Source organism: Lynx rufus, unplaced genomic scaffold, assembly GCF_022079265.1.
Source record: "Lynx rufus isolate CCGP_SWC_20201006 ecotype Redwood Valley unplaced genomic scaffold, mLynRuf1.p SCAF_3, whole genome shotgun sequence".
Taxonomy (NCBI): Eukaryota; Metazoa; Chordata; class Mammalia; order Carnivora; family Felidae; genus Lynx; species Lynx rufus.
The window spans coordinates 70,515,241-70,528,904 of NW_025814845.1; the positions used below are offsets into that span (position 1 = coordinate 70,515,241).

The 13,664-nt window shown below is 36.2% G+C and overlaps 1 protein-coding gene across 1 annotated transcript in view; it reads right to left on the reverse strand.

The window, feature by feature from the left end:
* The window catches only part of FAM13A (family with sequence similarity 13 member A), a 333,262-nt gene that overhangs the window by 217,585 nt on the left and 102,013 nt on the right, over nucleotides 1–13,664 (reverse strand). The gene's annotated exons all lie outside the window — the stretch shown is intronic.

Sequence of the window (13,664 nt, forward strand, 5' to 3'; positions counted from 1 at the left end):
AAAGATATGGGTTTTGAGTCATTGTGATGTCTGTAGGTTTCATGCTTATAGCGATGTCTCTGGTACTTTGTCTCACAGGATCCCCCTTAGGATCTCTTGTAGGGCTGGTTTAGTGGTGACAAATTCCTTCAGTTTTTGTTTGTTTGGGAAGACCTTTATCTCTCCTTCTATTCTAAATGACAGACTTGCTGGATTAAGGATTCTTGGCTGCATATTTTTTCTGTTCATCACATTGAAGATCATCTGCCATTCCTTTCTGGCCTGCCAAGTTTCATTAGAGAGATCGGTCACGAGTCTTAGGTCTCCCTTTATATGTTAGAGCAGGTTTATCTCTAGCTGCTTTCAGAATTTTCTCTTTATCCTTGTATTTTGCCAGTTTCACTATGATATGTCATGCAGAAGATCGATTCAAGTTACATCTGAAGGGAGTTCTCTGTGCCTCTTGGATTTCAATGCCTTTTTCCTTCCCCAGTTCAGGGAAGTTCTCAGCTATCATTTCTTCAAGTACCCCTTCAGCACCTTTCCCTCTCTCTTCCTCCTATGGAATACCAATTATGCGTAGATTATTTATCTTTAGTGCATCACTTAGTTCTCTAATTTTCCCCTCATATTCCTGGATTTATCTTTTTCTCAGCTTCTTCTTTTTCCATAATTTTATCTTCTAGTTCACCTATTCTCTCCTCTGCCTCTTCAGTCCGAGCTGTAGTTGTCTCCATTTTATTTTGCAACTCGATAGCATTTTTTAGCTCCTCCTGGCTGTCCCTTAGTCCCTTGATCTCTGTAGCAAGAGATTCTCTGCCGTCCTTTATACTGTTTTCAAGCCCAGAGATTAATTTTATGACTATTATTCTAAATTCACTTTCTGTTATATTGTTTAAATCATTTTTGATCAGTTCGTTAGCTGTTATTTCCTGGATGTTTTTCTGAGGGGAATTCTTCCGTTTGGTCATTTTGGATAGTCCCTGGAGTGGTGCAGGACTGCGGGCACTTCCCCTGTGCTGTCTTGAATAACTTGCGTTGGTGGGCGGGGCCGCAGTCAGACCCGATGTCTGCCCCCAGCCCACCGCTGGGGCCACAGTCGGACTGGTGTGTGCCTTCTCTTCCCCTCTCCTAGGGGCGGGATTCACTGTGGAGTGGGGTGGTGTGGCCCATCTGGGCTACTTGCACACTGCCAGGGTTGTGGTGCTGGGGATCTGGCGTATTAGCTCGGGGGGACAGGCAAGGTGCACAGGGGCAGGAGGGGCAGGCTCAGCTCGCTTTTCCTTCGGAGATCCACTTCGGGAGAGGCCCTGCGGCACCAGGAAGGAGTCAGACCTGCCGGGAGGATGGATCCGCAGAAGCACAGTGCTGGGTGTTTGCGCGGTGCAAGCAAGTTCCCTGGCAGGAACTGGTTCCCTTTGGGATTTTGGCTGGGGAATGGGCGAGGGCGATGGCGCTGGCGAGCACCTTTGTTCCCCGCCAAGCTGAGCTCTGTCGTCCAGGGCTCAACAACTCTCCCTTCTGTTGTCCTCCAGCCCTCCCGTTCTCCAAGCAGAGCTGTTAGCTTATTAACTTCCAGACGTCAAGTCCCGCTTGCTGTCGGAACACACTCCGTCTGGCCCCTGCGCTTTTGCAAGCCAGACTCGGGGACTCTGCTTGGCCGGCGGGCTGCCCATCTACCCCGGCTCCCTCCCGCCAGTCCGTGGAGCGCGCACCACCTCTCCGCCCTTCCTACCCTCTTCCGTGGGCCTCTCATCTGCGCTTGGCTCTGGAGACTCCGTTCTGCTAGTCTTCTGGTGGTTTTCTGAGTTATTTAGGCAGGTGTAGGTGGAATCCAAGTGATCAACAGGACGTGCGGTGAGCCCGGCGTCCTCCTAAGCCACCATCGTAGGGTAGAGATAAATCTCAATACATTTAAAAAGATAATCATTTTACAAAGTAACCTCTTGGACTACAATGAGGTAAAGTTAGAAATTAGTAACATAAATAAAATTGGAAAATCATCAAAATTGTGGAATTAACACATGTTTAAGCAATTGATGGAACAAAAAATAAATTTCAAGGAAAATAAAAAGTATTTAGAGATGAATGGAAATGAAAACATAACAAACCAAAACTTATGGGATGCATCAAATAAAAACCTAACTTTACAGCTTAAAGAACTAGGAAAATAAAAATAAATAAATACAAAGCTAGCAGAAATTGAAAAATTATAGATTACATTAGAGATAAATGAAATAGAGAAATAGAGAAGAATCAATGAAACCAAAAGTTGGTTCTTTGAAAATATCAACAAAATAGGCAAACCTTTAACTAGATGAATTTTTTAAAAAAGAGGAGGGGGTTCAAATTGTTAAAATCTGAAATGAAAGTGGGGACATTAGTATGGATTCTATAGAAATAAAAAGAATTATAAGATTATACTATGATATTTGTACACCAATGAACTGGATAACCCAAATGAAACACAAATTCCTAGAAACACAAAACCTACCAAGACTCAATCATGAAGATATAGAAAATCTAAACAGACCTATGGCTAATAAGAAGATTGAATCAGTAATCAAAAATTTCCCAACAAGAAATGCCTTAGACCTGATAGCTTCATTGGTGAATTCTACCAAACATTTAAACTAATACCAATTTTTCTCAAACATGTCCAAAAAATTGAGGAGGAGAAACATTTCTTATCTCATTCTGTGAGACCAGCACTACCTTATGTCAAAGCAAGACAGAGACACTACAAGAAAACTACAGACCAAAACTCCTTATGAACACCGATGCAAAAATTCTCAACAATATATCATCATACATAATTTGGAAGCATATTCAAAGGGCTATATAGCATGACCACATAGTATTTATTCATGGAATGCAAGGATGGTTCAACATACAAAAATCCATCAATATAATATGCCACATCAACAGAAAGAAGGAAAAAACCCGACATGGTCATCTTGATTGATGCAGAAAAAGCATTTGACAAAATTCAACACCCTTTCATCATCATCATCATCAAAAATAAACAAACAAACAAACACTCAACAAACTAGGAAAAATGGAAATCTATTTCAACACAACAAAAAACCCACATATGAAAAACCCTAACAGCAAACATCACATTCAATGGTGAAAGAATGAAAGCTTTTCCTTTAAAAGCAGGAACAAGGCAAGGACACCTGCTTTCACCACTTTTTCAAACATAGTACTCTACATTCTAGCCAGAGCAATTGGGCAAGAAGAAATTAAAGGCATCCAACTTGGAAAGGAAGAAGTAGGGGCTCCCAGGTGGCTCAGTCAGTTAAGCGTCTGACTTCGACTTAGGTCATGACCTCATGGTTCATGAGTTCGAGCTCCACATTGGGCTTTGTGCTGACAGCTCAGAGCCTGGAGCCTGATTCAGATTTTGTGTCTTCATCTCTCTCTGTCCCTCCCCTGCTCACATTCTGTCTCTCTCAAAAATAAATAAACATTAAAAAATGTAAAAAAAAAAAAAAGAAAAAGGAAAGGAAGAAGTAAAATCATCTCTGCTTCCTGATAATATGATCTTAAGATCTCTAAAGATTGCACAAAAATATGTTAGAACTAAAAAACAAATTAAGCAAGGTAGCAGAATACAAAGTCAGCAGACAAAAATCAATTGCATTTCTATAAATAAACAATGAACAATCTGAAAAGGAATTAACAAAACTATTCCATTTGCAGTATCATTAAAAGGAATAAGATACTTAGGACTATATTTGACAATGGAGGTGAAATGCTTATACAATGAAAACTATAAAATGCTGGTGAAAGAAATAAAAAATAAATATATATAAATATTTCTCATGTTCATGAATTAGAAGACTTAATATCACTTAAATGTGAATATTACCTAAAGCAACCTACAGATTCTATGCAATCCCTTTCAAAATTCCAACAGTATTTTTTTAGAAATAGAAAAGCCCATCTTAAAACTCATATGGGATCTCAAATGATCCTAATAGCCAAAACAAATGCAATAAAGAAGTACAAAAGCAGAAGACTCACATTTATTGATTTCAAAATTTACTACAAAGCTATGATAATCAAAACAGCGAGGTACTGGCATAAAGGTAGACATATAGACTAATGGAATAGAGACCCTAGAAATGAACCTTTGCTTATATGGTCAAATGAGTTTGACAAGGGTGCTAACACCACTGAATTCAAAGTGGACTTTCAATAAATGGCACTGCAAAAATTGGATATTTATGTCCAAAAGAATGAAGGCCCAAAACCTAGCACTATATACAAAAATTAATTCAAAATGGACCAAGAATCTAAAACAATAAAACTTACAAAAACATATAAAAAAAAAACTTCACGACATTAAATTTGGCAATGATTTCTTGGATATGACACCTAACGCTCAGGCAACAACAACAAAATAAACAAAGTAGATCACGAAAATTTAAAAATTTTGTGCATCAAAACAGACTATCTACAGAGTAAAAAGGTAACCCACACAATGGGAGAAAATATCTATAAATCACATATTTGATGAGGAACTAATATTTAGAATATAGAAAGAACACCTAAATGTCAACAATAACAAAAATCTGATTTAAAAACTGGCAGAAGACTTGAACAGTAATTTCTCTAAAGATTCATGAATAGCCAATAAGCACATGAAAAGATGCTCAACATCACTAATCATCAGAGAAATGCAAATAAAAATTAAAATATCACCTCATACCCATTAAGATGGCTGCTATAAAAAAAACACAGAAAACAACAAGTGTTGGTGAAAATGTAAATACATTGGAACCTTTGGGTACTGCTGGTGGGAATATAAAATGGTGTAGCCACTATGGGAAAAAGTATGGCAGTTTCTTAAGAAATTAAAAATAAAACTACCATATTATCCACAAATTCCACTTCTGGACATATTCCCAAAATATCTGAAAGCAAGGTCTGGAAGAGATATTTGCAAACTCATGTTCATAATAGCATTATTCACAACAGCTCAAATGTGGAAGGAACCCAAGTATCTACCAGTGAATAAAAAGATAAGCAAAATGTATTGTATTTTACATACAATAGAAAATTATTCAGCCTTAAAAATGGAAAAAAAAATCTGCAGTATGCTACAACATGAATAAACATTGACAGCATTATTTTATATAAAATAAAACAGCCAAAAAAGACAAATACTGTATGATTCCACTTACTTTAGGTACTTAGAATAGCCAAACCACAAAGATAAAAAGTATAATGGTGGAAAAAAAGTATAATGGTGGTTGGCAGGGGCTAGGGTCAGGAGTGAGGAGTTACTATTTAATGAGTATAGTTTCAGTTTTACAAGATCAAGTTTTGAGGATGGATGTTGGTGATGGCTGTCCAATAGTGTTAATGTGTTTAAAATCACTGAAATGTTCACTTAAAAATGGTTATGATGGTTAAGTTTTATGTTACGTGTATTTTACCACAAAAACATTAAAACAAAAAAGGAATTGCATTTCTCTCTACGTTGCACATAAGACAACTGAGAACACTGACATCTGGTTATTATGACTCCTCAGTTATGACTGCTTGATGAAAGGCAGATAAAGTGATGAGGCAGAACAGATTTGCAATAATCAGATTCACATTAACAACATGTTAAAGCTATATGCATTACATGCATCACAGCATTTAGCAAAAATAAGATTAATGTTTTATTCTTCAATAGAATTACCTTGATCACTTCATATGAAGTCTAGATCTAGATTAAAAGCAAACTCTAAAAGAATTATTTAAAAAGCCATATTTTGGGGCACCTGTGGGGCTCAGTTAAACATCTGCCTCTTGATTTCGGCTAAGGTCATGATCTCACAGTTCATGAGATTAAGTCCCATATTGGGCTCTGTGCTGACAGTGTGGAACCTGCTTGAGAATCTCTCTCACCCCCACCCCCTTGAAATAAACAAACATTTAAAAATAAGCCATATTTTAACTTCTCCTGTTAAATAAATTTGAAGTTTACCCTAAACAGCTTATTTTACTTACCTACATGTTATGAAGACACTTTCATGAACATCATGCTAAAAGTCTGCTGTGGTATTTACTATAAAATTTTCAGCGTTGTGAATGTGTGTCTCATACTCCAGACTTCTGTGTTATGCACACCAGGTGAGACAGTGGTTGAAGACTACTGCTCAGTCTAAGCAATGGGAGTGTACTGCCCCCAGTGGGGACAAAATCGTTTTTAGGGTAGGTGAAAAAAACTTACTGTTTTTGATATATAAAGTACACACAGAGTTGGAAAGCATATTCATGATATTAAAATTTAATTAGGGGATGGGGGCATGAAAAAGTCTAAAAAGCCTCCTTAGGGGAATGATAATAATAAAAAAAAAAGATGGAGAAACCCTCCTCTAATCTCTCCTCCAGGAAGTTACTGTGACAATTAATACTGGCTTTGAATATAGGATTTACTTTGGAGTTGAATGAACAGTGCAGAGGAGAGTGGAGCTCTTGGAGAAAAGAGCAAGATAGAAGGGTCAAGGAAAGCATTTAGGATCCTGAGCTAGAAAATAAGGGTTCAGGGGTGCCTGGGTGGCTCAGTCAGTTAAGTGTCCTACACTTAATTTCAGCTCAGGTCATGATCTCACAGTTCATTGGATCAAGCCCTGTGATGGGTTCTGTGCTATTAGCAAAAGGATAAGAAAGGATAGGATAGGATAAGATAAGATAGGATAAGGAAGGAAGGATAGGGAAGGATAAGAGCCTGCTTGGGATTCTGTTTATCCCTCTCTGTCCCTCCTCTGCTCATGCTTTCTCACTCCTTCTCAAAATAAGTAAACATAAAAAAAAAAAAAAAAAAAAAAGAAAAAAAGTTTCAGTACCTGGTTCTACCACTTATATAAACAAGCCCTTGTTTCTGGCTTTATAAAATAGACATGTTGGTAATGTTAATGTTATAGGGATCTCATGAGAATTAAATTTTTTAAAGTTATGTGAAAAATACTTTGCAAAGTTATGGGATCTTAAAATAGTCAGTGGTTACCAAGGATTGGGGTGAAGGTACGGGTTGACTAAAAGGGACATGAGTAACTTTTGGAATGATGGAAATAGTCTGTATCTTAACTGTGGTGGTGATGATGATGAATTTTGTCAAAACCCATTAACACTACCCTCAAATGGATGTATTCTGTAATAATTGTGCCTCAAGAAATCCAACATTTAAAAAAAGTACCTTGCAGGGGCACCTATGTGGCTCAGTCGGTTGAGAGTCCGACTTTGGCTCAGGTCATGATCTCATGGTCTGTGAGTTCAAGCCCCATATCCGGCTCTGTGCTGACAGCTCGGAGCCTGGAGACTGCTTCAGATTCTGTGTCTCCCTCTCTCTCTGCCCCTCCCCCGCTCATGCTCTGTCTCTCTCTGTCAAAAATAAACATTAAAAAAATTTTTAAAAATTACCTTGCAAACCATAAATAATCATACTAATGTTTTCTATTATGAAGAATAATTTCTACCTTTCACAGTAACACTGCTGGTTTACACTGAACTTGCCATTGGCTAAAATTCTCATCTTTTTCATAGGAATTGGTATTAAAATAGGTCTTTCTAGTCCCAATCCCTCTTGAGAATCAAAGTTCAAGACTAAACATTTATTCACTGTAAATATCTGCTAATTCTCCATCTATTTTTTCCACTTATGATACAATAAAAACTAACACTTGTGTGGTCTTCTTCAATACATTTTTTTCTAACCTTGCTATTCAACATGAGTTATTTTTCTCAGCTTTTTTTTTGTTGACTAATTTTGTATGCATAAAGTCTTCTGTCTTAATCTGAGTCAATAAGTCTTAAGTAGGTAAAGAGTCATGAGATGCTTCATTTTTTTTTTTACAGATGCCTTTTATTTTAATGTTTATTATTTTTGAAAGAGAGAGACAGAGAGAATGTGAGCAGGGGAGGGGCAGGGAGAGGGGGAGACACAGAATCTGAAGCAGGATCCAGGCTCTGAGCCCAATGCAGGGCTTGAACCCACAAACCGTGAGATCACAATCTGAGCCGAAGTTGGATGCTGAACTGACTGACCCACCCAGGTGCCCTAAGATGCTTTATTTGTAACCTCTCTTTGGGTTGTCATCATTTTGATTCATCAACATCCTTAGAATATGACTGCTCACCCAAGCCTGAACATACCTAATTGCATTATGTCTAGATCACATTGCCCAATCTTGTCTATACACATTCTACACAAACATTATGTCCTTAACGTATTATTTTGCAGTTCAAAAATGCTGACATGCTGGGACATTCCCCCTAATGTGGTTCTTGGAAAAAAAAAATATTTTTGAAAGCAGTCACTGGAGGCCAAATTTATTAACTATTTTAAAAGGTGTGAAAGTTTCCCAATACATACTGTCTTATCTATAATCAATTGCAATTGACTTATACATATGATAAGAATGAAAACTTAATAGAAATGAAAAGCTGGAAGATGTTTTTTAAAGATAACATTCCATAATAAAGCTCCTAATGTTTCTTGGAACTGAGGTGAAGCAGTGGAAACAAAAATTTCCAGAATTGTTTTTGTACCTGGCCCCGCCCTTGGCAATGTTTCCTTCTTAAGAACTATTGATGTTGGTGCTTCCAGGTATTCAATTTATATTACGTGTGTCAGCTCCCATTTCTTTCCCTTCTCATTGCAGATTGAGTGCCACTTATAATACAGTCATTGAGTTAGTCATTTCTACTCAAAAGCACTAATAGAACATAAAATTTCCTAAATGAAAGTTCTAGACTATTAAATCAACAATTAGCCAAACATGTTTTTATAAAAATCAGTATTTTGGATACAATGGAAAATCTCACATGAATTATTCAAGGTATTTTCAAATATCCAGATGTCTGACATCAAGTTACCAGTCATTTGGCTGGATAAGTAATTTTTGAGAACTTTATACTGGAATAACTAGGTATGTTTCAATCTCTTAGATATATAGATACAAGGTTTCATGCAAAAATAATAACTACTATTCTTAAGGATATTGATATTAAACCTACAATAAGAAAAATTAGAAGTCGATATACTTAAGCAATGAAGACGGGGGTACTGTTACTGTCATTTTCAGTAGTTCTCAAAAGATTTGCCATGTTATATACTATAACTAAGCATCTCTTTAAGTGTCTTATAGAAAAGCTATCAATAGTATAGAAGCAAGGAGACTACTGAGATAAAGGTAAAGGGGTGAAAGGGGTTTTTCTGAACCACTACCAGAATTAAAAGAGTAACAGTGTCAGCGTCTCAAAGGTACATAACTGTTTATCTGAAAGGATCACAATCAGAAAGGGCATATCAGACGCTGGTGAAGATGAGTGCCCCAATTTAAAATTTGCCTCAAAATTTCCATTACTCCTACTTTTATGCAAGCATGTGGCTGATGTTAAGGCAGATTAACTACGATGGGTTAATAACTCAATTATGATCTTGTTCAATTGTAAGATCCACAGTCAGGATATCTGTGGAGTTTCAGATAACCTGAATCAGACAGAAAAGTTACAACATGACAAGAAATGACACATAGAGGGAAATGGGGTTCATGTACAGAGGTATGAGCCCTTCACCGGTTGCTCTGCTACGGACCCGGAAGAGCGATGGACTAAGGGCCAGGTGGCTGTGCTGCTGTGGTGCTTCTGCTGGATATCACTCTTGCCACCTGGGCAGCTCATTTTCAACATCAGCATTTAGTTCTGAGTGACATCTTGGATCTCCTCCATTAAGTTTGCAGAAACTCAACTTTAGGACAACCTCTCATTTCAAAGCATGAGGTGAAAAAATCTCACTTTCCAATTAAAGAATGAATTTCAGGGCCATATCTATATGAACAATTTCAAAGTCATTGATAACAGAGAATATCAGTTTTAGTCCTGGTCTTGCTTATGAATCTTATGCCCAACAAAAGTGATTAAGATTAGACTGTTAGCAGTCTGAATGCCTCAAGTAACTTCCAGCATTATTTTTATCATTTTCTCCTGGCTTTCTCATCTGATGATATAACAATACATTTTCAATCTCACAGCTTCTACTCATGATATTTTTTTTCCTGCAAAGTCCTTCCTCTTCTTCATTTAGTTAAGTCTATTTATCTTCCAAGGTTCAACTAAGTTATGTCCCCCACTCCATTAGAATTATCTGCTGCTTCCTTATTCTGACAGAATCCGTTTCATCTTCTAGTATAGCATTTATTAGACTCTGTTTTGTGTCATAATTTGCTGTGAAGGTATTTCTGTCCATTACACTGTGAGTTATCTTAAGGGCAGGGAGTCTAACTCATTTAAATCTCCAACATAACTTACAAAAAACTAAAAAAAAAAAATGCATAGTCTTAGAAACAGAACTTATCTTTCTAGTTTCTTTTCAATTTATCTAAAAAGTTACTTGCCACTTTCAGGTATAAGATGAATAAGGTCTAGGGATATGATGAATAGCATGATGATTACAGATAAAAACACTACATTATATATTTGAAAGTTGCTAAGAGAGTAGATCCTAAATGTTCTCAACACAAAAAAGAAATGGTAATTATGTGATGTGATAGAGGTATTAGCTAATGTTATGGTGGTAACCTCTTTGTAATATATAAGTACATCAAATCAACACACTGTACATCTTAAATTTACAATGTTACATGCTAATTATATCTCAGCAAAGCTGGGAAAAAATAAATTCTTAATGTCGCCAAAAAATGTTAATTTTCTCTTTGCACATAAGTGGACCATATGCTTGAACTGCACAATATAAAATATAGTGTAAAGAATATACTGAATGTTCTTGTTTATATCAGAATAAATAATATATACAACACATTACATCTCCAGTGGGAAGAAATAGTCCCCAAATTAGCAAGTTAAAGGCAAAACCACCCATCTTGGATCTAAATAACCTTTGAGAAGAAACAACTGGAATGTTCCCAAATGAGACAAAAAAACATTGGGCAAGACTTTTGACAAAATACCAAAAACATACGGTCTTCACCCAGAGTGCATCTTGTAATTCCTGAAGATAAAAGAAAACTTGGATCATTTATTGTTACAGTATCAATACATTTTCAGGTCTCAGTTGAGATGGATAACAGCAGTTATCAAAACAGTAAAACAACAACAACAAAAGTTCAGAGTCTCAAAATTATAATACACAGAAAGAAATGTTTTGATACCTAGCTTCATGGTATCTGACAGCAGTCTAGCTATAAACTGTCAAGAGTCTCATGAATCGTAGTTAAAATATGGTGAAAATGTAAAAAAAAAAAAAATACCATATAACTCTTGTTTTGTCCCCTGTACTCTTTACAGATACATGTGCTTTATTCTAAACCTTAGCTCAGCGAACACTACAGAAAGGCTTCTTCAAGTAACAAACTTGACTAACTCAAATTTCAGCTCCTTGTCTTCTCCTCTTCTTTTTTAAACTGTGGTTAAAAATAAAAAACCAAAAACATGTAACATAAAATTTACCATCATAACCATTTTTAACTGTATAGTTCAGTAGTGTTAAGTACATTCACATTGTGAAAGAGATCACCAAAAGTTTTCATCTTGCAAAACTGAAACTCAATAGCCTTTAAATTACAACCTCCCTTTTCCTGCTCCCTGAGGTCCTGGAAACCAACATTCTGTGGTTTCTATGAATTTGACTACTTTCGATACTTCATAGAAGTATCATCATATAGCATTTGTCTTATTGTGGACTTTCCCACTTAGGATAATGTCCTCTAGGTCCATCCATGTTGATGCAAATAACAGGCCTTCCTTCCTCTTTAAGGCTGAATAATATTCCCCCCTGTATGTATCTACCACAGTTTGCTTACCCATCCATCCATCCATCCATCCATCCATCCATCCATCCATCCAATTGATGTTTTGTTGCTTCCGCCATGGCTAATGTGCATTGTCTCTTTTTGTATGGAAGTGTTAAATAGGAACAAAGTGTTTAAATAGTAGGCCAAGAAAGGATGGAATAAGAACAGTGAACAAATTCTAAAGTCAGCCTTTACCCAACAGAAGTGAGCCAAAATATTTGGAAATAACAAACACTTTCTGTTTACTCCAGAAAAATAAAAGAAAATGTTAGACTTCCTGAATTTAGTTGGTCTGCCAAAAGTGAAGACAAAGTGGGTCTTGAGAAAATCCAAAATAAGACAATTTGGACAACACATAATACCTTATAGAGTATTATCTATTTCTGTTTCTTTAGTCTAAGGACATTTTTGTCAACTTTCCAAAAAAGTAAATACTTTATCAGTATTAAATAATAATTTTATCAGAAAAAATGAAAATGGATTCATGACCATGAACTTATTCCTTTTATCTGTTTCTTTAGGGCAGCCCAGGTACACACAGGAGAATCCTACTATCCAAGAAGAGTTAGAATACTTTTATAAGCACTAAACTGTCAGCTATCTATCCATAAATCCAACCATCCATCCATCCACCAATTAATCAAAGTATCAGAGGCTAGGCAAACACTGACACTTCTACATGGATAAATCCACCTTCTTTCCCAAAAGAAGTTTTTAAGTGGCATCAGGGGGAGTGGTCAGAAAGAAGACAAATGTTAACAGGCTTAAACAACTATACAAAAGATGACAGTGATACAAAATATAAGGCTGTTCAAAATGTTACAATAACTCCAAGAAAAGTAATTATTACTTGTTATTCCTACCAACACCATTTTCTCTTTCCTAGCCCTTAATTTCTTGATTATAATGCCAGTGAAATATCACTCCGTCAGGTCAAATCAGTACAAGTTCACTTTAACACTTGTGCTTTAACACCACATAAATTTGTAACTTTCACAAAGATTTTAAGATTGGATGCTACTTAGTTTTATCTTTCCTCTTAGTTTCAGCTGCAGCAGAGTCCCAGATAAAAGACCTTTCTTAATCTTAAAGTAAATTCAGAACATTAATATAATCTATCTGAAAACAGGCAATCCCCAAGTGATAAACAATTGTGCCTGAAAAATTTACATTGTAACTCTGACAACTGTAAAAACTGATGAAATAAATCAGAGGTGATACTAGCAAATGGAAAGATATTCTACGCTCACGAATTGGAAGAATTAGCATTGTTAAAATGTCCATTACTACCCAAAGCAATCTACAGATTCAATGCATTCCCTATCAAAATAGCAACATTTTTTTTCACAGAATTACAATAAACAATAAACCACAAAAGACCTGAAATAGACAAAGCAATCCTGAGAAAGAACAAAGCTGGACGTATCACAATCCCAGATTTCAAGATATACTATAAAGCAGTCGTAATCAAAATAGTAACACAAAAACAGACACAAAAATAAATGGAACAGACTAGGGAGCCCAGAAAGAAACTCATGTTTATATGGTCAATTAATCTATGACAAAGGAGGCAAGAATATATAATAGGGGAAAAGATGGTCTCTTCAACAAATGGTGTTGAGAAAACTGGACAGCAATATGCCCAAGAATGAAACTGAACTACTTTCTACCACCACACACAAAAACAAGCTCAAAATGGATTAAAGACCTAAACGTGAGACTTGAAATCATAAAAATCGCAGAAGGGAACACAAGTAGTAATTTCTCTGACAATGGCCACAGCAACATTTTTCTAGATATGTCTCCTGAGGCAAAGAAACAAAAGCAAAAAATAAACTATTGGGACAACATCAAAATAAAAAGTATTTGCAC